Source organism: Manis javanica, chromosome 6 (genome assembly GCF_040802235.1).
Source record: "Manis javanica isolate MJ-LG chromosome 6, MJ_LKY, whole genome shotgun sequence".
NCBI lineage: Eukaryota > Metazoa > Chordata > Mammalia > Pholidota > Manidae > Manis > Manis javanica.
The window spans coordinates 147011533-147036496 of NC_133161.1; the positions used below are offsets into that span (position 1 = coordinate 147011533).

The window sequence follows — 24964 nt, forward strand, 5'->3', positions numbered from 1 at the left end:
CCAAGTAAGTTGCAGATGTGAATATACATCATCTCCAAACACTTTTGATCATTAGATTCTGGCATTTCCTGGTGACTCTTTGTTTTCTCCTTTTGAGATAAGTTTACATACAGTGAAACATGCAAATCATAAGTGTACCGACCCCAAATTTAGACCTTTGCACACACCTATGTAGCTCATCTACCAGCAAAAATCAGAACTTTCTCGTTACTCTGGGGGGTTCCCTTGCCTACTTTCTCAGTAAATACTGACTGCCACCCTCCTAAGGCAGGCAGCGACTGTTCTTGGTCTCCTTCTCTTAACTCTATTTCTTGACAGAACAATTTTTGACCTTGTCTTCAGACTTCCTATTATGGCACGAGTCTGAGCTCATAGCTTTGCCTTCCCGTAATGTGCTTATATCACCCTTAAAACAAAAATCAAATCAATATTCTCTTCTTACACAACAGTGAGTGAAAGGAATGTTTCCTCCTGAGACAGTGGTGTGCGATGGGCAGTTTCATGCCTCTCCTCATTTTGGGTCTGCTTTCTTGTCTATGTGCTTCTCATAATTTTTTCTTCGTGATTCAATAGAACTGGAACACCTCTATCACTGTTATTTGTCACATGGGCGAGCGTATATGAAACAATCTATAACTTAGTTTTATTTTTCACCCAGGGAGGCTGCCCCCAGTCTGCTGGGAACGACTCTCGTGCTGCCCCCTTTCTGGAAGCTTTTAGCAGCCTCTCATCTCTGGAGTATGAAACATCACCATCAGACGCCCTGCACCTCTAGTGACCCTTCACTCTGGAAAACAACATCTCTCAGTTTGGGGAGATTTTCTTCTTTTTTATTTCTTTGATAATTATCCCCCCCATTTTCTCTAAACCTTTCTAGAATTCCCGGTAGACAAATGCTAGACCTCCTGACCCAATCCTTTTATGTTCTCCTTTTTTCTACCATTATCTGTCTTTCTCTTATTCTCTTTTTCTCTTCCACTTTTAGGGAAATTTTCTCTTTCATCTTTCAGAACTTCTACTGAATTTTTGCTATCATTTTTCAATAGCCAAGAGCTCTTCTTTGTACTTTGATTTTATATATGGCAGTCTATATATCTATAATCATATTTTATCTATCTATCTATCTATCTATCTATCTATCTATCTATCTATCTATCTATCTATCTATCTATCTATCTATCTATCTATCTATCATCTATCATCACCGTCATGACCTATCTTTCTCCTGCTCTAGTTTCAGGTGAAATACCTGCATTTATCTCTCTGAGGATATTGATAATATATATTTTTGAAGTTTTCTTCTACTCCTGATCTTATCTTTGTTTCTTCTGAGTTCCTTTATCCCCCTTTCTATTCTCTTGTCTGGTCTCCGTGGTGGAGGTGCCCCTAGAATGTTGGTAATCCTTAGTTGTCTATATTTAGGAATGTGAGCCAATAAAAGTCCTGACTGGCAGCCTTACGGGCACAGGTGGGTCCTGCTGGCTGGCAGGCCTCACCCCTGGGTGCATGGGCAGGAGCTGGCTTTGCTTGGAGGATGGGCATTCAGGATTGCCCTTTACCCCCTTGGTCCATTCAGTTTATCTAGAGATGAGTTCTCCTGCCTCCAGTCTGGGATGAGGGATGGGCATCAAGCCATATCCTGGCTGGTGCCATTATGAAAGCTCAGTTGGTGAAGAATCTGAGGCTCTCCCTGTTCAGCATAGGGGATTTAATCGAATTTCCCTGTTTCATGCTCACGGCTTCCCCCCCACCTGTCCATGTACACGGGTCCCTGAGCCCAGCGCTCTCCGGTTCAGTTAGAGGATGGCTTCCTGCTCACCTGTCCTCCTCCACCCTCAGTTCTGGAGAAGGTGCTTGCCTGAGTGTGCAGGCTAAGGGACCCGGAGGTCTGACCAATGCCCCTGTCTCAGCCGCATGCCTCACCCCACCTTCTGCCACGCCCATGACCCTGATTCCTCAGGCCTTGTTGGGGAGGGGGGCATGTCTCCCTGCCCAGGGCCGTCTCCCCTGCAGGAAGGGGCGTATACCTCCTCCGTTCTGGTCAGTCAGTCCCTACCATTACGTTTGCATTTCACTCTCAGAACCCTGATGGTGTTTGCCCTGTGCTGTTGTCATCTCTTCCCCCTTTCTTTTTCCCAGTGGGCTTCTGGCAAGTCCCACTTGAATCTCCCCTTTAATGTGACTTCAGGAGGAAACTGATAAATGATTGTGACAATGAAATCTGAAGTCTGTTTATTTAGTATCTGCCCCCCCACTGGATGGTAAGCGCCCCATAGGCAACCCTGTTCGGTGCTGGTTTCCTGGCTAGCAGAGTGCTTAATTCATACTAGGTTCTGGGAAAATAGGCGCTGACAAAATTGAAAGCATGGAAGATGGAAGGTTTCGTATGTTCTCTTATTTAGCAATGTCTACTGCCCTGGACGGCGGTGGGGCTGGTCCTCAGTCTCCTCCTCTGGCAAATGGGGGGCTGGATTCCATGAGGCATTATCTGTTGTGCTTGGGAGGGGTCACGCCCGCAATGGCAGAAAAAAAGAACCACAAGTGGATAATCCTTCGGTTCCGCTGACTCCAGCATTCTAGCATGATGAGGACTGGCTATCCCCGAGACTGGGCGGGGCCCAGGGGTCTTGGGGAGCCTGGTAGCAAAGCGGAAGGGCCTCCCTCCAGCCCCCTGCCTACCCCTCTCTCTCTTTCCCCAACACACCACCACCCCCTGGCCCAGAGCAGGAGGGGAGGGGATTATCAACAGGGCCTGGAAACCTTTCCCCCTGGACCTCCAGGAAGCGGGAAGGCCGGAAGGCCGGGGAAGCCTGCAGACCTCAGCAGATCCAGATGCTGGTTGATGAGCTAAAAATACAGCCACTGGTACCCCCACCCCCACGGTCTTAATGTGGTTTTTAAAATAAGTCAGCCTCTTTCTAGTTCTCCCCTTCCACTGTCATTTATTTCAGTTTTTATCTCCACAACAAAAATTCCTTCCAACTTTTCCCCCCCTCTCTCCCTCTAATGCTCTTCACTTTCAAATGCTAATAATCTCCAGCTGTAAAAGGCTTAGAAGTGGCTCTAGATTGTTTGATCTTTGGCCTGTGATCTGCTTTCATCTCTCTGCTTTCAAATGTTACTTTAGATTTACTTTAACCTATTAACATGCTTGGTATTCATACACACGCACTCTCCAAGCCAGCTTCCCAGCACCCCCCATTATAACTAGACAAGGCAAGTGGGGCTCCCCGCACTTCCAGCCAGAGGAAGGGAGCCAGGGACGCAGGAGGAAGGACGCGTCCCCACCGTGGAGCGCTGGCCTCCGGCTGCTTAGACGCTACCTCGATCTCCTCTCCTGGAGCAGGAGCCGGAACGGGGAGTGGAGAGGCTGAGTCAGTGCTTCAGATTCCCGCTCCCACCATTGCGCTGGAATGTCTGGCGTGTTCGTTTCCACAGGAAACGCAAGGCATGAATATGAATGAAACTCCTCACCAAGACCACAAGGGTGCGGCTCAATTATTTGCCATATAAAGTAGCACATGAGGATTCTTTGCACTCGATCATTTCCTCTGTGTGTGTGTGTGTGTGAGTGTGTGTTGAACATGTGTGCAGGTGGTTCGCGGAGGCACGTGGCTTTCAGACCCTCTGCGTGTCCTGCTGCACCTGAGTGCCTGGAGGTGGTTTGGGAAGAGAGCCCCCCCGTTTCCCCACGTGCCCCCCTCTCCACACACACACACACGGCACCCTGCAGTGAGAGCTGGACTCCACAGCCTCCCAATCAGCCAAAGGGCATAGATCAGAGGAGGGCTTCTACTATGGCTACTCTCAGAAGTTTGGGAATTTCTGGCCACCCTGAGGGCCCCTTTCTTCCGAAGCTGCTTCCTTGTCTGGGGAGAAAGCAGATGAGCCGGTCTCCCTGCGGGAAGGCCTCACCAAGCCGCCGGGAGGGTGGGGGCTCCCTGGGAAGGTGGGAGGGATTGGATGTCTCTGGCTGGGTTGAGAAGCACACGAAATGAGGCCAGAGGCCCCCTGGACTGTCTTCGCAGAGAGGAAAAGCTGCGAAGCCGCTGGGGCCAGAAGAGCGCCAGGAAACCTCACGTGGCATCAGAAAGCCTCGAGTTCAAGCTGGGCCCAGTGACTTGGCCCCTTGACCTTAGTTTCTTGATCTATGAAATGGACTAGCAATAGATTACGATCGCTTCCCAGGGTCATTGTGAAGGCACGATCATCCTAGTAAGGATTATAGTTATAATTCATCAAACACTCAACTTGTAGCAGGTACTATTCTGTGTATGCTATTAATATTCACTCACTTAATCCTCCATTAATCCTCATTTAATACTCATTTAACCCAAGAGGCGGATACTATTGGTAGCCTCATTTTGCAGATAAGGAAACTGAGACGCAGAGGGTTTAAGCAGTTTGCGCGAGGTCATCCAGTGAGGGCTGTTATGTTCATTTTAGGCTAATTAGGTTACCGGGTCACATGAACTCATCTATTACTTCATTTAATCCCCCAACATCCCTCTGGGTTGGTATTAGTGCATCTTCTTCACACAGAACTGGTACTAGCCTAGATTATTTGCTGCCCAAGCCCACATTTCTTATCCTCATGCTCTGCTGCAAAGACGCTTTTCCACTGCAAAGGGCTTAAAAATGTCAGTTAGTATTATCCACAAATGCTGGAGATTTCTGCCAAAGGGGAAACTCATGTTCAGGGAGCCGGAGCTGTAGGCTGCTGAAGAGCAGGCGGGGTTCCTCGGCCGTCCAGTCTCTCAGGTCTTCTTCAAGGCGAACCAGAACCTTTCTGTTGTAGCCAGACAACTGCTTCTGGTCCTTCTAGAAAGGGAAAGCAGAAGTTGCCCTACTCTGTGACTGCAGAACGGGCACAGGGAGGGTGGGGGCAGGGAACCAGGGCCTCGACTTAGACCGGGACCACCTGGAATGAGCCGGCACTCCAGCTTCCCATGGGAGAGGTGGTGCAGGAGGCAGGACTTTCCAGGGGCTGAGCAGAGAGGTGACCATAACTTGAGTCCACCTGTGGGCACATGATGAAGCTTTTCCGCTTCCCAGCCCACTAAAGCAGAAGGGAAATGGACCCAGCCTGACCGCTGTCTCATGCCAGGCAATGCGTCAAGTGTTTCCACACCTATGAGTATATTCACACTTCACACCTGCCCTGTGAGTCGGTCATCCACTGCATCATCGTTTCACAGATGCTGAGTTTAAGTGACTTGAACATAGTCACACAGAATCTTCTCTTTACACCCCGCTTCCTCCTTAGCTCTCAGCAGATATGAATTGATGACAATAACCCAATACTAAACTGGAAAGCAGCTTCGTGGGCTCTCCTGAGGCCTAGACCCCAACGATCCGCAGTCCCACTGAGGGACCCATTCTGCCAGGCACTGGGCTTCCCTGGGGCTGCGCCTGGGGCCGCTTGTGACCTGGTGGAACCCACAGTTGAAGTATTTCTTCTTTTTCCTCTCTTTAGGAACTGTCTCCTCCCAACTCTCCTGGTCCAGGAGTGAGGCCTGCATGCCAGTTGCCTGTGTGATGAGACAGAACTCAGCTCTTCTGCTTACTGGCTGTGTGTCCCTGGATAAGTGAGGTAGCCTCTCTGAGCCAAAGTTTCTTCTCTGCCTAAATAGTGAAATAGTGGGGTGGTCCTAGTGAACCAGGGCCCCAGGGGTGATGGGGCCCTGGGTGCAGTGCCCTCTGCACAGCCCTTTGGGCTTTCCCTGGGGAGGGGCAGGTGCTCGGAGCCCTTACCTGTGGGGCTGGTGAAGGCTGGTGCTGGAGATGGAGGGGGGAAGGATACTGTACCCTTCATTTTTCTGGCACCAGCAAAGCTCAGACGAATGCCACCCACCCCACAGAGCATGCAGTCTCCAACACCAGTGGCTGTTCCCTGGCTTCCTGCAGGGAGCCGTGAGGAATGCTGGAAAACCCAGCTTCTGCCATGCAATCTGCAATCTCCTGTCTGAAGCCCTGCATGGCTCTTCGGGCCGGGGGAGGGAGCCCTTCCAGATTGCCACGGGAGAGGGGAGATGTCAGAGCTGTGCTGGGTGGGGCACTTGTCCTTGCTGCTCCTGTGCCAGCCTCTCTGCGAGCAGGGGATGCTGGGAGGGGCAGCGGGCACTGAGGAAGTGTCGCCCTGCTTTCACACCCACCCACCAGTCCTTGGTTACTGGAAAGAGCAAATGCAAATGGAACCACGGCACAATACCCAGAATACACTGCCGCGCTTCCTAGGGGCTCACTCCAAGTTAAAGCCCGGCTCCCCCTGGGGGCTGACATTTTCCCTGGTTCAAACAACATCTGCGCCTCGCCAAGCTTGAGGAAAGGTGAAGGAGCCAGCCACTGCCACTGTAGACTCAAGCGAAACAGCAAAGCTTAGCTTCACAGGGTCCTCCCCCCAGAGGGCATTGGAGCCCACGCATGTCCCCGCGTATGTGCTCCCCGCACCCCTCCTGCCACTCACAGGCCACACGTGTGTATTCCCACATGAGTGCAGACTCACATGCCTACCCTTTCAGACACACACACGTATGCACACTTGTGTCTGCCTGGGAGCAACACACAGACGTCTCTGAACTAGCCGAGAGTGTCCACCCCATCCCCACTAGAGAGGGCAGAGCCAGGAGGGGCCGCTGAGGCTTTGAAATAAATGCATTCTTAGGAGAAGGGCCGATTGCCTTCCCCTCCAGGCTCCAGGCCAAATCTCCAAATGAAATCAGGCCAGGGAGAAATGAACAACTGAGATGCACAAAACAATGTGAAGAAGAAACGAATAATAATATAAAAAAAAAGGTGAGAGTTATTTCTCAGCTCACTGGCTTTCTGAAAAGTAATATAAAGTTGGGCAGCAGCGTCTTCTTGGAATCGACCTTTCTGAGCCAAGACCCAGGCCACATGTACATCTCTTTCCTTTCTGTCTATTACCCGAAATTTGTATGGTTTCATCTCCTCTGATTTTCTTTCATTTGTGCGCCTGTGCAAACCCCCTGTGTTCCTAACCCGGCAGCCCCGCCAGGCTGGACCGGCTTCTCCCTGGCTCCTGCAGGGCTGAGAATTGAGAGGCTCCCTGCAGCTCTCCCCAATCTGGGCCTTGCTGTCCCCAGCTCTGTCCTCTCCCTGTCCAGCCTGGGCTGCAGACTACTCCCCACCCCCCCTGCAACTCTCCACCGACCTGGCATCCCAGCCTCCTTTGTCCCCAAGAGAATTCTCTTTGTCAGGGTCGTTTCAACCAGGGCTGGAAAGGGGGAGGCTGGACAGGCAGAGGGACCCAGGGGTCCTTGAGCCCAGAGCCCAGTCCAGGGCCTGGTGCAGGAGTTCAGAACAGTATCCAGTGAATGCATGAAAGGGCAGATGAATCAACAGATGACTTTCACTTCTTCAGGAAGCAGAGGGAAAATGTGTCCATTCTAAATGTCTGGGGGAAAGGTTTAGGAAGGAGAGACACAGCATATTCATAACAATACTGACATTCCCTGTAGTTCCAGTCAATTCCCCACTAGAGGTGAGGCTGGAGGCACTCCTAATGTGCCTAATGATGGCCCCTGTCCCTTCCCTCTGTTCTTCTGCCACCTCCCACCCCAGGACACATATTCATGCACAGAGACACACAGGCACCTCAGACGCATCCATACAGACCTACCACACACCGCCCTGAAGCAAACACACAAATGCACACACACCCACACCCACACACACACACATGCAGACGGGTGTACGTGTACTTTCTTCTGCGTGATTACCTTTTAGAGCTGCATCAGTGTCTTTCCCAGTGACCCGTGTCCACTCTCAACCTCTCCTTCCTGCCCTGAGGAGGTGGGGGTCTTGGTGATCTCTATCCTTATCCACTTTTGCAATGAACACATCAAGCGTGGAGTGACAGCACCTGTGGCTTCTTCGCTGCACAGATGAGTGAAGGGTGTCTGACTCACCCCAGAAGGAGTTATAATGGCTTCAGTAGGACCAGTCTGGCACCTGCCCTGGGCCCACCCAGCAGAGATAAAAATTCTCTGTATGGATGTGTTTTGGGTGGGAAATGAGGGCATGGGGATGTAGATAAGATAATTAAATCTCTTCTCTCAGAGAGACTGCAAGGTCTAGTCTAGAGCTAGGTAATTCTGATGGTCACCCCCTGATGTAGTCCTCAGCCCTCACTCACGTTCTGTGGTTAGAGTGCAGGATGGGCTGTGTGAGGGGCCCCTGACATGACAGGGCATGAGGGGTGGGAAGCTGGGCGCCAAAACACCAGCATCTGGCATTGGTTAATCCTTGGTTTCATTGGAAAAGTGCTTCCCCCTCCATTTGACATTTCTGTCGTTACAGCCACCTTGTAATCTAAGCAGGACATGTATTAGCAGGCTTATCTTAGATGAGGAATCCAGGGTTTGGGTAAGGTAACCAGCCCGACAGGTGGATTAGTCTGGCTGGCCTAACTGCTGTAGTAAACAGCCCCAAATCGCAGTGGGTCAGCTCTATAAACGGTTCTCAGCCATGCCGTTCCATGAGAGTTGGCCAGAGGCCCTGCATGATTCAGTATTTCTGGGACCCGGGCTCTTTCTGTCTCTGGCTCTGCTGCCCTTGAGGTGCTCAGTCTCTTGATTTGGCAGGTGGGTGGAGAAAGCAAGTGAGCGTCCTATGTGTTATGCTTTTTACAGGCCAGGGCTGGAGGTGGTAGCATCTCCTCTGTTCACACTCCAGAGATTGGAGCGTAGTCACATGGCTACACCCAACAACTGGGAAGCTGGGAAATGTAGTCCTGCTGCAGGCCCAGGAAGGAAAGGAAAGTGCAGGTATCTGTGAGCCCTGCGGGTCTCCACCAGGCCCAGAATCACTGCGAGTAATGGGGGAATCCGTTCTTAGACCCAGATCTTCTGATTCTGAGCTTTCCTATCCGGCACCGTCCCTTAAACTGTTAAGCTTGACCAACAGGGCACTGATCCTGGGCCTCATTCTAGGTTTGAATGTCCTTAGGTTTCTTACCTTTTTCACCAGATTGTGAGCTTCATCGGGTGAGAGCTAAGTCTTGTACAATTTGTGCACTTCGATGTAACAACCCTCAGACAATAGTTTATGCATGAAAAAAATAAGCAACAGCACAGACTTTCAGGGATATGCAAATGGAAGATTTGGCTTAGGAGCCATCATTAAATTTGTTTTTGACTGTTTTCTGCCAGCCAGGGGTCAGGAGGCAGCTCCCACATGCTGGCGGGCTGGTAGCCTCTCTGGGTTTATCTGCAAGGCTGTATGGATGGGACTTCAAATCAGAGACTAGAGGCACTTTGGGTTGTGTATATTCTTTGCTCGCCCCAGTGGGTATGAGCCAAAGCCTCAACAGGCTGACCTGTCAGGTGGAGGGGAACAGGCCACGTGCATTTGGGGAGCTCCTCAGATTGAGTTCTTGTGGCCTTTCGCCCACACTCAGCCCCTCCACCCCAGGCCAAAATGTAGGCTGAAGCCAGTAGCGAAAGTAATAGATTGGAAGCAGGATGCTCAGGTTAAGTGGGCCGCTTTGTGGAACTCATCCATAATCCTGCTGGAGCCCAGAGAACAATACGTTAATTAGAGCCGACAGCACCGCTCCCACCAGCCATCCGTCCTGCCTGTGTCTGTGGGGCCTTCCCCGTGGACATGCTGGCCCACTCCCTTCCCTGAAGGAGATTTATTCATTATCCATGTTTGTCTGCGAGCAGGACCTGGTGGGGCGGGAATGAGATCCCAGGGGGAACTGGAGGCAGAGCTGATGCAGCTGGCGGAGGACAAACGGGTGCGTCTGGGGGCTGGAGGTGAGGGGCTGCTAATCAGGAGGGTGGAGTGGGGCCGCCTGGTTACACGGGACGAGGTGAGCTGAGTGAAATCAGAAGAGGTTCAGTCAATAAGTCCAACAAGTGGTCCTTGCGGGGTTTTTATCTTTGGACCTAGTTCACTTTAAGCCACAAATGATGAGGGAAAGAAGACAGGAACAGATGAAGCCCGTTTATCTAATGTCTACTCCAGTGCTTGCCCTTAAAAGGCTCTCAAAAAGTGTGTGCTGAGTGCATAAATAAATGACTGCCATGCAGCCAGAGGGATTTCGGTCAGATGCCACGAGGAGCTCATTGCCAGTGAGCAAAGAGAAAGAGGGGCAGACCACCAAGGAAGGGGTCTGGGAGCTTCACCAGGAGTTGCCTGGGAGAGAGGCAGGCATATATATATATATTTTTTTTATTAAGGTATCATTGGTATACACTCTTATAAAGGTTTCACATGAAAAACATTGTGGTTACTACATTCACCTATATTATCAAGTCCACCCCCACCCCACTGCAGTCACTGTCCATCAGTGTAGTAAGATGCCACAGAGTCGCTTCTTGTCTTCTCTGTGCTACACTGTCTTCCCTGTGACACCCCCACACCATGTGCACCAATCATAATACCCCTCAATCCCCTTCTCCCTCCCTCCCCAGCCGCCCTCCCCCACCCCTCCCCTTTGGTAACTGCTAGTCCCTTCTTGGAGTCTGTGAGTCTGCTGCTGTTTTTCTCCTTCAGTTTTTTGCTTTGTCATTATACTCCACAAATGAAGGAAATCATTTGGTACTTGTCTTTCTCCACCTGGTTTATTTCACTGAGCATAATACCCTCTGGCTCTATCCATGTTGTTGCAAATGGTAGGATTTGTTTTCTTCTTATGGCTGAATGATATTCCATTGTGTATATGTACCACATCTTCATCCATTCATCTACTGATGGACACTTAGGTTGCTTCCATTTCTTGGCTATTGTAAATAGTGCTGCAATAAACATAGGGGTGCATATGTCTTTTTGAATCTGGGATCTTGTTTCCTTTGGGTAAATTCCTAGGAGTGGAATTCCTGGGTCAAATGGTATTTCTATTTTTAGTTTTTTGAGGAACCTCCATATTGCTTTCCACAATGGTTGAAATGATTTACATTCCCACCAGCATTCCCACTAGCAGTGTAAAAAGGAGGGTTCCCCTTTCTCTGCATCCTTGGGAAGGCTGGCATATTTCATTTTTCATGGATCCCAGTATCTGTATATCGTGTAGACTTTTGGAGGAAGTGGGAGAGAACCAGCTCCCCTCAAGATAGTGTGACAGCCTGGGGAGATGAGAGGGCAGAGATGGCAACTCTGCCCACTGCCCAAGGCTCCAAAGAGAATGAGGGTGGTGAGCAGTGGGGTGCAAAGTCACCCCTTCATGGACTTGTCTCGCCGAAGGGACATGAAGGACTCTAGCCCCTTCTCGATCCTGCTGTGCCGACAGAGGAATGGGGAAGCGGGAAGTAGCCTGCTCACGGTCCCACAGCCAGTGGAGGCCAGCATCCTGCTGTTCACATCGTGGCCTCTGGGCCAGCAGTGCCCTCTCACCTCGGGCTTTGGGAGAAATACAGACTCTCGGGCGGCACCCCGAAACTACTGTCCCCAATTCTGCATTTTAACAAGAGCCCCATCTAATTCCTATGCATACCAAAGTTTGAGAAGCAGTCAGCTAGATCATGTGCCTTGTTCTTAGGGGACAAGGTGGTATTTTGAGGAGGAGCTACTGTGGAGGATTGGAAGTCCCAGCCCTGACCGGCTGTTAATTGGCTGGGTGAGTGGGGCAAATCACTCATGCCTCTGGGCCCTAGTTACTCAGCTTTACTGTGAAAGGACTGAACCACATCAGCGGTTCTGCACCTGCCCCAGTCACCTGGAATGAAGGGGGCTTCCTGGGAACCTCTCCCAGAGTGTCTGTGTAGGGCTTGAGAATTTGCATTTCTGGTAGGTTTATGCTTCGTGCTGAGACTGCTGGTCTGGGGAGCAGACCCTGAGAAGAGCTTGACCGAGGGGCAGAGAGAAACCTCCATTCCCAGCTTAGTTCCCTTCCACGGCTTCCACCAGGCCCCTGTTGATTCCGACGGTCCCTCCTCCTCTAGGTAAGCAGGGCCATTTCCCAGCACACCCAGGACCGATGAGCCAGGTCTTACAGAATGCACGGAAAGCATCCAGGCAAAGCATTAGCCTCAAGATTTAAGAAGAGTTCTGTGAAACACAGCAATAAAACCTAGAAATAACTATCCATTTCCTACAACAAAATGTCTCATTTCCGAGTCCATAAATGCTCCCCCTCCAGATCCCCAGACCCATCTGTTTTGTAAGCATGTCTAATTATTAGCTCCATAAAGTCACTTTCTATACCTAATGTAATTATCGGAAGCCAGAATATTATCAGGCAGAGGAGGGGGCAGAGGAGGGGGCAGAGGAGGGGGCTTGCTCATCGCAAACTCAGTTTCTTTGGAGACCGAAATAGTCAGGTGAGGCTGTAATGATTCTTGGTGGTGGTGCTACACTTCCTACGGGGGCTTCAGGGACAGCTTTGCAAATAAGAACGAGCTGGCTCGCCTCAGAGTGAAGAGCAGTTTCCTGCCACGGAGGGGGATTTAGGCCCTACTGGGAACTCCAATAGGATCGCTGGCTTCCTCTGAAGCTCTGAGGGCATGGCCTCCGTCCTGGGCGTTCCCAGAGCTAGTTCCTTCCTTTCCTTTTGCACTTCCTCTGGAGGAAAAGAAAAATAGTTTAGGAAGCTTCTCTGAGGTCTGAGCTAGCCGGGAATTTGTGGTTCAGAGTGAATTCCAACCTATTGTCTTAGTGTCCTTGGGGAGCTCTTTCGTCACCTGTTAAGTGAATGAGTGAGTAAATGGATTAAGTGATGGATGGTGGGTGAGGTACCGATGATGGCAGCAACTCTTATTAAAGGTGAAGGAGCACATATTCCCGGGCATAGGTCTTATTTGTGATGAGGTGCAGCGCAGTAGAATAAAGACCAATGAGGCATTGCAGACAGACTGATTTTGATTTACTTTATAATAAGCAAATAGCATGCTGACCATGAGAGCTGTCTAAGCAGAATGGCCCTCTTGGCACAGGAGAGAGTTGTCCATCGTTGGATATTTTCAAACAGCCTGGGCAGCCATTTCCCATGACTCTTGCCTAGGGGGTTGCTGTATTAGGTGGGAAGGAGTGGTAGGGGGCGATGGGGCGAATGTCTGTGGAGGACTCACAATGTGCCTGACTCTTAAGATATAGAGCCTCATTTAACCCACTTGGCAGAGCCATGAGGTGGACGCTCTTACCTATTTTAAAGGTAAAGCAAGCTCAGAATTCATGGACCTAGTCCATGCCCCCCAGCTAGTAAGAGGTGAAGCCGGGATCCAAAGGAGGCCTGTCTGCTCCAAAGTTCATCTGCCTTTTGCAGGCACTTGGTGATTCCACCCTGAGCCTGAAATTCTTCAGTGCGTTTATTGGGCTGAACTTGACCTGCTCAACTCATGAGAACGCAGCCTCCGCTGGCTGAGATGCTGGCCTGTCTTCTGGATCCATGGCTGAAATTCAAAGCTCTCTTCAGAGAGGGCTGTTGTGTGAAGTAACTGTCTTCAAGGCAGTTCTGTTTTGGTTTGAATTTGTTTGTTAAGCTGCCCTGACATCTACTCGTCTGTATATTTGCTTGTCTGCCAGGATCCAAAATCGGCCTGCCGCCTTCAGAATTTCACTCTGTGCTCTGGAAACCCTTACATGCTGTGGCTGCTTCGTTCCCCTGCCTTCCTCTCACCAGCCATCCCACCCACCACATTCGGGGCTGACTGGAGGACCCTTGCAGCTGACAGGGGCACATGGCTCAGGTTGCAGACTGCCACACTGCTGCTAATTTCTAGCAATGGTCAAATCCCAAAGGTGCTGCTGGTACAGTCTGGAGACGACTGAGAAGTTGGGCTGATGTGCTTTCTGAAGCATGTCGGCAGCCTTTGGAGGCAACTGTGTGTGTGTGTGTGTGTGTGTGTGTCTCACTCCCGTCTCTGTCCCTTGTTCTCATGCCAGCCTTTTCTGGATGCCCACCAGATTTCTTCCTGCCTGGGTGTCTCTGCACCCTCTCATCTCTCCGCCACTGCATGGCAGGGCCTCATCCCTGTGTGCTGGGAGAGCAGGTGGTGAATGAGGGAGGGAGACAACTTGCCTGTGGGTGCCAGGCTGCCACCATTCCTCTCTGAAGTCCACCCTTTCCTTTTCCCTCTGCTCACCTTTTCCTCCAGTTCCTTCCAATCCAGCTTAATATCGTGCTGGGGTAGATGCCAGCCGGAGAAGGGCACCAGCCAGGCCTCTGGGGGGGCATCTGCTTCTGCTGATAAGTGCCCTTGTCTTCCTCCTGGCCTCCGGTGGGGCGGACATGCCCTCCCCAATGAGCCACGGAATTAACGCGGGCTCTGGGCCCTGGCGACAGCCTTCTCTCTGGCACCGGGCAGCCTCAGTCTCTGCAGGTTTCTCTCTCAGAGAGTCACTGTTGCCTGATTACAAATTATTTCTTCTTGTAAAGCAAAATTGGGCCTTGTGTGGACCCCACCCCCTAAATGAGATGGAAAGTTGGGACTCCAGGGGACCAGAACATAGTCAATGGGAAGGAAAGATCTTGGGGTCTGAGAATTGATTCCCCCTCCAGGTTGTGGGGAGGTCTCAGGGCAGAGGACTGCATGGAGGGCACACCTCACCCTGCCTGCCCGGGACCTGTGGTTCACTTATCCAGCCCACTGTGTGATTCTTTGGGGGCTTTTGTGACAAAATACCACTGGGAGGCTTAAACAACAGAAATATATTGTCTCACGGTTCTGGAGGCTGGATGTCCAAAAACAAGAAGTTGGCAGGGGCGGCTCCTTCTGAGGTCGGGAGAGAGAACCTGTTCAGGCCTCTCTGCTCCGTCTGCAGATGTCGACTTGTGCCTGTATGTCTTCCCATTGTCTTCCCTCTGTGTATGTCTGGATGTCCAAATTTCTCCCTTCTGTAAGGACTCTAGTTGTGCTAGTTAGCTTGAACTGTGATGATAGAATACACAGATTGCATGGTTTAAACTACACAAGTTAATTTTCTTAGCTCTGGAGGCTGGGAAGTTTAAGATGAAGGTCTGGCAGGTTTTGGTGTCTGGTGAGAGCCCTCTAGCTGGTAGCAGACTGTCTCCTGGGTGAGGGGCACAGCTCTGATGTCTCTTTCCCTTTATATAAGGTTACTAGGCCTATCACATTAAGGCCCATCCTTATAACTTCATTTAACCTTTTTCATCTCATGGACCCTATCTCCAAACACAGTCACATTGGGGGTTAGAGCTTAAACGTAAGAATCGGGAGTGGGGGTCGCCATTCAATCTACAGCACGGGGCATGTTGGGTTAATGAGCTCATTTAACTTGGTTACCTCTGTAAAGGCACTGTCACCAGCTAAGGCTGTATTCTCAGGTACTGTGGGCTAGGATGGCTACATAGGAATTCCAGGGGACACACGTCAACCCATAACATTCAGGCTCCTCCTGGTCACTCTGCCAACCTGGAATCCATTACGAAAGGGGACTGATGGCTCCTGATGAATTCTCCTTCCTTGATACAGTCTGCTTGGCTCTCTGAGGGCATGAGATGGGAATTGTAATCCCAGCAGCGCCTTTCCTGAGGTTGGATGCCCAGGGCACCCGACACTTTGCTCAGCAGCCCCGACCCCGTGAGCTGCCGGCTGTAGGCACAGCATCAGTTTACCCACCAGGGCCACTGTCACCTTAGTTACCAGAGACGAGGAACCACGGCCTTCAGGTGGCCATTTCAGGTCCCCTCGGTAACACCTGGGCAGGGCCCGAGAGCGAGAGGGATGTGGGGCTGAGGTGTGTGGGGAGAGGGAGAGGATTGGGAGACATGGGGCAGAGCTGGAAGGGACCAGCGGGCCTTAGTCAGATCCTCTGTCCTCCCAAACTCGCTGTCACAGCCGTGGACAAAGCCTTTTACCCACATGTTTTCCTCATAATAGTATTATTTCAAAAACATTTCATTGAGAAAAATGCTGTCTTCTTTTACATCTTTATTTAAAGCACACAAAGATCAGACCTTTTCTCTCCAGATTAAGTAGCCCTTATGTGTTTATCGTTCTCCCATTATTTCCTCCTGGGGATAGAGAAGTTGCCTCTACTGTCGCCAGGAGGCCCTCAAGCCATGCTGTGTGTGGGGTCAGGGTGCTGGGGCTCCTCTCTGTTCCCTTCAGCTGACCACAGACTCGCTTTTGGCTTCTGCACCTGCAAACCCCTGGTCTCCCAGGGCTGCACCGCCCTCCTTGCCGCCTGCACACGTGTCTCAGCATTATGGAGCACAGGCGCACAGGGCTGGGATTCGGAGGAGCTGGCTTTACTCACAGTAGGCTCTTTCCTGTGCAGTGGGTGGGGTGGGGGGGCAGGAAGGGAGTTTAGGGAGGAGGCAGGTTTCACATGGCTCCTATACCTGCTGGCAGCCACCCCAGCCAACATCCGGGGAGAAGGATGGCCGCGTGACACCCTCTGCTTTAAAATCATGGGCTCTGAGAGACAGAAGGGTACTTGGGAAGCACAGAACTCATCTCCCCGCTCACATGTGGGTGGCGGCTGAGGCTGTACCTTCATGCCCCCAGGGGCTGCACACTCTCCTCTCTCTGGTGGCCTGGCAACTTAGGGGATTAGGACATCTTCTCCAGGGCTGAGTAGGTCCTTCCTATGTTAGTCGGCGTTCTCTGAGAAACAGAACCCGTACGATGTGTATGCACGTGTATCTCTCTCTCTCCTTGTGTATTTATATATTTCCATTTGTATGTGTGTGTTCATATATTTCCATATGTGTGCCTATATATGTATCTTTTCAAATATGTATATATATATATGGAAAGAGATTTATTAAACGGGATCAGCGCATGTGATTATGGAGGCTAACAAGTCCTAAATCTGCAGTAAACAGGCGAGCTGGAGAGCTACCCGTGTAGCTTGTCTGAGGCCAACAGGCCCAAACCCTAGGAAACGCTCATGTTTTGGTCCGAGTCTGAAAGCAGGAAAAAGCCCCCATTCCAAATGCAGTCAACCAGGAGAAATTCTTACTCATGGGAGGGGCAGGCCTTCACCTGATTGGACGAGGCCCACCCGCCTGGAGGAGGGCAAATTGCTTTACTCAGGCTACTCCTTCAGATGTCAGTCTCATCCGAAACACCCTCACAGACACACCCAGAATCGTGTGTGACCAAATGTCTAGGCACCCAGTGGCCCAGTAAGATGACACAAAATTAACCCTCACACCTCCTTTCTGCCTTCCCCGTTAGACTGGTCCTCTGTACCTGATCTTACAGGGAAGGGGGCAGTCCCTCAGGGTTCGGAGTGCTAATCCAGTTGACTGTCCCGAGAAGAGACCTGGGGACCCAGCAGGAGACGCCTCCCATGGCCATGAGGTCTCCTCTCTCCATAGGGAAGAGGTGGCTCCTGCCCCTCACCTGGCCAGAGGGGACGTGTGCTGCCTGAGGCCTGCCCTCCTCTCCCCAGAACATTCAGCCATCGTACCTGGTCAGAGACGTCAGGCTCCTCTGGCCGGAGAGGATGACACTAGTGCTTGGCTCTGTCTTAGAGAAAAGACCGGCTCAGGGTGGGGAATCCCATCTCCGTCCCCTCTCGCTGTGTCTGTGTCCTTCTCTCCTTCAGGGCCCATCATGGGAGGTGGTGGCTGGGGGCCAGTGGGGTCCATTTCTGGGACTGATTGTGGCAGAAAGGGAGTAACAGTGTGCGTTGCTGTCCATTTCCCACCCCTTCCAGGGGCCTCAGAGGGCAAGGGAAAGGGGCCACCTCCTTAGGTGCCAGACGCCCTGCGGCCATCATGTCCTTGAAGCTCCATGAGAACTCACGTGGGCAGATCTCATCTCTGTCACAACCACAGGGGAGCTGGGGCTGGAGGAATTCACGTCCCCAGCTCAGAGGCAGAGCCGCCACCTGCAGGAGTCTGGGTTGGAATCCCTTGTCGGTGTACGTCAGAGCCCCTCTTTCTGCTCCATGCTGTGCACACTCTGGAAACTGTATCGCCTCAGGATTGAGGGGCATTCCAGCAACAGCCATCTAGTCCTGTCCAGGCGACCAGGCAGGTCAGCTGCAGGGAGTCACTGCAGGTTGGACATAGCTGTGCTGGGAGAGGAGGGGTGGACTGAGTCTTTGCAGGGCACCCAGCAGAGGGGGAGCCCAGCCTCTGGGCATCTGGGATGTCACCAGCCCATGTTCTTCAGTGACTCGGAAGAAGAAAGCAGACAGAGCGGTTCTCAGGGGGTCTTTGCACGCTTCTCCTTCATTTCCCATTGGAGGGCGAGGTAGCCCTCTGGCTGCTAAGCTTGGCTGGAGCCAGGACGGCTCACGTAACATGAGAAGCCCGAAGCCGTGGTAAGCTGAGCTGGGGGCAGTGAGTTTGCACCCTCCTCAGAGAAGCCCCCGCTTCTCTGGAGAATGTGAGCTGACCTTTCTAGATCCACCTGCTTCTCTGATAGTGGACCCTCTAACAGGGACTGTCATTAATGTGGAGGATCTTGGGGCTGGAGGGGCCTTAAGTTAATCACCCAGGTACCCCTCCAACACCGGTGCAGACAGAGCCCCCACTCTCCTTCCAAGGCAGTCAGTTCATCTTTGTGCGGCTCCTGCCTGGGAAATCTGGCTTCTAGGAGCTTCCATTCATCACTGCAGTTTCCTGACCCTGGAGATTTCTCCTTGGGTTGCGGCGCCGACTCCTCGGAGCACCACGGGCACCCGCGGGAATGTGGCCGGTGCTCTGAAATCACTTCCTGTGACGTCCTCAGCTGGACTGTGCGCCGCCTTCAGCAGGGACCAGATCGTCTCCATCTTTCAGAGCCCACACATTCACTACTGGAGGGCAGAGCACATGGCGGGTGTTGGATCACTGCGTGGTGGAAAGAGGGAAGGAAGGAGGGAGAGAGGGAAGGAGGACGGAGGGTTTGCCTCCATCTTTTCGTCAACTGGGCAAAGCATCTTTACCCTGGGGAGGATCTCCAGTCCTTCGTTCCTGTCCAGCAGGCACCCTGCTCCAGGCTCAGTACTGGCTTCCAGTCCCAGCTCTGGTATTTCCTCCGTGAGTCACGTCTCTGAGCCCGTTTCCTCTCTGTAAAAGGGGAATGATAACCCCTCACCTCCTGTATGGTTGTTGTGAAGATCACATCAGGTCTGGGGACCTCACTCCCTCAGGAAACTGGGTTTCCTTAGTCATGGGGGGTAATGCTTAGGTTCATTGTGTGGGTGCTGATTCAGGTTCATTGTGTGCTGACCACTGAGAAGTTTCTTTAGCTACATTGCCCCCATAAATAGCTTACAAGGTGGCCGGTTTACCAGAGGTTCAGAAAGCTGGTGACTTGAAAATCTAGGATTTGAACGCAGACCCCTAATGGCTTCAAGCCCAAATAAATACTCTTTCTACTACATCAAGCTGCTTCCCATGGAAAGCAAATTAGGGCCAATATTGGGGGTGGGGGTTGATGTTGGACCCAAAAACTCTAGAAGAGGCTCCAAATCTTGTGCTCTTATCACTATCTCAACTAATAGGGCAAAGCAAACACTCAGGGCCTATTCTTTTCCTGTGTTGGTTTTAAAAATATTTCCTTTCCTGAGTGTCTCCTTTGCAGTCAGATCAGGTCTCTTATCCAGGTGCTTCTTCTCTTCCAAAGAACCAGAGTGGCTGCCTAAAAGATATGGGTTTCCAGGAGTGCTCAGCATGCGTGCAAGTGTGTGTGTGAAGTCTAGAGATCGGGCAGAGCAAGACAAGGGAGATGTGGCTTTGAGGCGGTAACCACTCCGTCATTTGGCAAACTTTACTGAGCATTTACATGAGCTGGAAGCGGAGCTAAGCCATGTGGGATTGAGGAAACCCCGTGGTCGGATCTCCAGGAGCCTACAGATTGGTGAGGGGGACAAGATGCAAGGCAGATGGAAGCCCCTTCTGCTTACGGATGGGCAAGCCGGAGTGGGAGGATGCTGGGAGGGACAGCGTGTGTGCACTGGGGACAGAGGCTTACCTAGGGGCTTCTGGGGGCTGGTGGGGGGGGTGCGGCACACCTGGGTCCCTCTGGGGTCCTCCACCCCAGCAGCCCCTTCAGGTCTGGTCCTCAGGTTAAGTCAAATAACTTTGGTCCCCAGTTGCCTCCTGCCTGCCACGTGCCAGCTCAATCATTCTTTGAAATTTGGAGCTGCAGCTAAAACGCCTTTGCCCTCTAACAGGATTTTCAGTCTCCGCAGCAGCGGACCAACACGGCCCATCACCTGCTGCTGTAATCGGCACCGCTAAGCCCGCAGCTCCGTGCAGAAGGCTTGACTCGCGTGCTGATTCGGGCTCCTGCTTCCTGGCATCGGAGCCTCATTTCAGGAAGGGGCGCTAATCCACCCCCGCTCCGCACGCAGAGATGATTCAAAGCAAACACAGTGGCAGGGTGGGGGCGGGGGCCTGGCTCCTTGGCAGAGGGGCCGTGAGAACCCAGATGTCAGACTGGCTGACTTTCCCGAAGGTTTCGTTTCTTGGGCTGCCCGGCCTCAGGGTCTGAATTGGGAGTCGGGAATGGTGACCCCAGAGCAAGAACTATTGTGCCCAGCGGGCCTGCCTAGCCTCAGGCCTTTGTCTGCCATCAGGATAATTGCTGGGAGTTTTGGTCTGCCACCTCCCTCTTACCACTTTATGCTTCTGAAGGGCAGAGCCCAGGATGCCCAGGAAGACTGCCTGATGCGTTGCAGCTGTTCAGTAAGGGCTTGTTGAATGAATGCGGCCCAGCACTTAGCTCAGCCTCATTCAGGCACTAGAGAGTGCACGTTCACACTCAGGGAGATGAGGATCCTATCACATAGGGAGTAAGTGGGGAGCAAAGGGGAGCAGGAAAAAGTTGTAAATGCCTGGGGGGCGCAGGGGCCGTGCATGCATACAAGCATCATTCATTTGAGGACTCTTCACTGAGCCTGACATGTGCCAGGCATCCTTTCTAGATGCTGAGCAGAGAGCAGGGAAGCGTACAGACAAACATGGCTGCCCCTGCTCTAATGGAATGCATTAGGTCAAGGCTGGACGGTGAACAGATTTCCGCTTAACCTAAGAAATGACTCTGATGGCTGGAACTGCCCAGTGACGTGATGTGCTGTCATGTTAGGTAGTGAGCACCCCGTCACTGGAGAAGTTTGAGCAGGGGCTGCAGGGACGTGCACTGGTGATGCAGATGGGGGAGCAGCAGACCCAAGGGATGCCTGCCCAGCTGCCCTGCCCTTCCATCCTCAGTGCACGCTCCCAACTTGAAGGGCTAGCGCCTGCATTTCTTTGCCTGAGCAGTTTCTCCAGCCCCCAGAACTTATTTGCTGCCAAGGAATCAGTGTCCCCTGGGAGCAGCCTTTGCGAGGTCCCCTGGCCAGAGAAAGGCCAGGGCCTAGGACCGAGCAGGCAGTGAGTGGGGCTCATTGCCTACCCCCCCAAGGCCTGGGCCCAGCAGGCCCAGATATAGTGTGATTAAACCGTATTCTCTGGGGGAGGTATCAATGTTCAGTAGATATTGAAGGGGTTCAAAATGAGCCTCCCCAACATGTGCCATCTTGACATGTGGATAATCTTGAGCTGAAGACAATCAAGGCCCAAAAGACTCAGGAAGAGGTTCTTACCCTCCCCTTACCTGCCTCTGAGGACTGACATAGAGGGCCTGGCCCAGGGAGAGAGCCCGTGCCAGGGAGAACGCGGGTCTGGGTGCAGTGCGGTGAGCTGGGGGGCGGTTGCGGGGCCTGCCGGCTCAGATTCCTCCCGGAGTCCTGTCTCTGCAAGTGGCAAACATCTGTTTACCCACGTTGGTCTTCCTGTCTTCCTGCGAATTGCCTTCCTCCCTTGTGGAACCCCAACCCCTGCCCCCTGTCCTTAGCTCGGGGTGGTGTATGGACCTCCTGGCTTTGAGCCTCCCAGATCTATGTGGGACTCCTGTACTTATAAAATTAAATTTGTTTTTCCTCTGCTAATCTGTCTTAGGCCAATTTAATTAATAAACTAGCCAAAAGAACCCAGAAGGTTAGAGGAAAAATTCTGCATCTCCTACAGTGTGGTAGACAATGTAATGTGCTGCCCGGCTCCTCCGTCAATGACAGACTTGACCCAGCAGCTGGGGAAGTGATCAGCCCACTGACTCAGCTCCTACAGGGACGGCTTCTGCTCCGGAAAGCTTCCTGCCCAGGGTTATTCCCTTCTGGAGAGGCCTATGCCCAGTGACAGATGGGTGTGGGAATAACAAGGCCTGGCCACCTCAGCTGAGCTGGGACAGCCCAAAAGGCCCATTCGGGGCCCCTGAGCTCCGTGCCGGTTGGCCAAGGCTATTGTTGGTCTGCATAAAAGCTGTACTCCTCCCTCTACCCATGCTGACTTCCTGCCCTCCTTTGCACGGGTGCGGGCATCCAGGCATTCCTTGGTGAACCCCCTGGTGGTGGGGCTCCATCTCAGAAGCTGCCCTGTGACAGTGGGACGTGGTCCCTGCCCGCCCAGCTGAGCCTCTGCTGAGCTGAGCTGCTCTGCAGGGCCCTGTTCCTTCCCAAATTCATCTCCACAGCAAGCTCTGCCTACCTTAAAGAGTGAGTCTCTGGCCAGGCCCAGCTCCTTCCCCGCTGGTCTTCATCTTGGCTTCTCAGGGACGGAGCGTGTGTGGACAGGCTGGTGGGAGGAGGGCACTCGCTCCTCCGACAGCCATGCCCCTCCCCGCTGCACATGCCATCATAGTGGCATTGCATGGTGGTGACCCCAGCACTGTGCACCCAGACAAAGCTAGTCGGGGGCCCTCCAGAGGGTGAAATGGCCCCAGAGGGTGAAATGGCCACGGGTCCCAGAGCAGCGTCTCTGGATCGGAGGCGTGTTCCGGCAGCTGGGACGGCAACGGGAGCTCGCTTTATTAGATCCCATTATAAATGGATGATTTGCCATCTCTGAAGATAAATGGGAAACGTAATGCAGAGGTATCCTGTCTGGGGAAACTGGAGAGTTATGGATGTTAGCTTTGTAGCTTTATGAAAGCACTTCCTTATGGAAACTGAAATGACCAAGATTAGATTGAATTAGTATGTATTGGGATGTAGTTTTTTTCTCCCCCTATCCATCTTGATTTTTTTTTTTTTAAGGGAAAGATTTGCCTCCTGTGTGAGCATTTCATAAAAATGCAAATCCCAAGTTTGGGTTGGGGAATTAGCAGGGTTGCTCCTGGTGCTAACGAGGCAGCCGCCCACCTGGAACCGTGCAGCGGTGGGGAAGGAGGCGCCCTCTGCTGGCCTCCCTGCTGGACGGAGGGTGCTTCTTTCTGCCCACTTCCCGCTGGCGCCAGCATCACCTCACCTGTTTCTGTAGAGATGGCTTCCTGAGACCTTCCGTCCCAGCAGCTGGGCTCCCGGATGCCCTCTGAGGGGTGGGATCTCCCCCGCCCCCCATAGTGTCCCTTAGCCTGAACTTCAGCCCCAGGTCCCAGCTGGGTAGGTAGGTGATGAGGCTTTCTGCCAGTACACATCCATCTGGTAAAGGTTTCGATCACAGTGCCAGCCACCAGAGGAACACTGAGGAAGATGCCGAGACACTGCCCTTGAGCTGATCGGCCTACCCGAGGGGAGAAATGCAGACCCGGATGCCTTCCGGACCAGCACTGTCTGTGAAGCATCGCTCCTGGGATGACGGAAATGTTCTTTATCTGTGCCGTCCCTGTGGGAGCCACTAGGCTCATATGGGCCCATGGAGACAAGCGGAGAGCAGGGTTCTGGAGAGACATTCCAGGCTCAGCTTTGCAGCCAGCTGTTCTGGACTCTCAGGCACATCGAGTCTTGATTTGAGCCCCAGTGTCCTCTTCTGTGAGATGGGGTTGTTAGCACCTGCCACGCCTCTAGAATATCAGAACAAGAGACTAGTGTACATCCGCCCTCGTTCTGTGGAGGAGGGAGCAGAGGCTGTGACCTATCTGCTCTCGTGGCAGCAGAGGGTTAGAATCAGGCCCCCAACCCCTAGTCCCTGGCTGCTGTTTGGGGTGCGGTGGGGCCTGACTGTGGATAAAGCGAGGATCTTTGGAGAGTCGTGTCTACCACCCTGAGCCTTCTGCAACCATGCTGGCCGGTGGAACCACCCAAATGGGCCCCAGCAGCCAAGGGGTGAGGTCTGGCCCACGTTGGACGCGTCGAGGACTAGAGGGAAAGCACCTCTTGGCACTGCTACTCAGTCCTCTAGGCCTGGCACACTCCCTACGGCCAGTGTCTGCCCCAGACATCAGCATGGCAAGGAAGCCCAGGAGCCAGGCTGCAGAGAGGAGATGAAACAGTATGGTGCACAGGCAAACCGGGCCTCCGAAGTGTGGGGGCCCTGAGGGCATCAGAGCTTTATGGGAGGGTAGGGGCAGGCATGCTGAGTGCCCAGGATCCTTCCCAGTGAGCAGGGTGTCCCGGCCTGGCCCCTGTGGCTGCCTTTGCACCAAGGAAAGTTGCAGGGGTAGAGAGGGGGAGCCCAGGACTGGAATAAAAGGGTAGGACTCCTCGCGATGGACTGACTCAGCCTCCAGGAGGGTGTCAGCACAGAAATAGCATTTGAGTGAAGCTTTGAGGGCTGGGTTGGGAGATGAGAGGGGCCAGAGAACTTAGTCTCAGGTGGAGTCATTTAAAATTTAAAACACAGATTAAACAGTTCCCTTTTTATGATGACAAGCCCTGTACCTATCTGAAATCCCAGGGAGCTCGCTCGGTGGGCTGCTGAGCTCTGTGGCATGAGGGATGCGGGTTACCTCTGTTCACCGGCCAGCACCGGGCTAGATAGTCTGGGGCCACTTTCCCGACAGACACCCACTCAGCCCCCTCCACGGCCCACCGGGGCTTCAGGAGCTCTGCCACAGCTGCTGGCATTTCAGGCTCCACCCAGTAAGTCTGGGTGTGCTGGCAGGAGCTGCTTCTCATACAGTGGATGTATTTTTTTAAACCTCTTGCGTACGGTTGCTGACATTGGGTCTGGGGATGGAGAGAGCCTGGCCTCAGAGGAGATGCGCTTTCCCTCTGCTTGCTGGCTTCTCCACCTCCTCCTGGCTGGGGCAGGAGCTGAGCAGGAAGCACCTTCGGGGTGACTTCACCCATCTCCTCCCCACCCGCCACCCGGCAGAGGTGGCACTGGGGTCCC

General features: G+C 52.6%; 1 long non-coding RNA gene across 1 annotated transcript in view; it reads left to right on the forward strand.

Annotated features, from left to right (window-relative positions):
- LOC108387632 (uncharacterized) overlaps positions 1–24964 on the forward strand; it is a 142142-nt gene that overhangs the window by 87883 nt on the left and 29295 nt on the right. Inside the window, exon 4 of the long non-coding RNA XR_005054370.2 lies at positions 5477–5593. This is a non-coding gene — a long non-coding RNA (uncharacterized lncRNA). The remainder of the gene's footprint in view (positions 1–5476; positions 5594–24964) is intronic.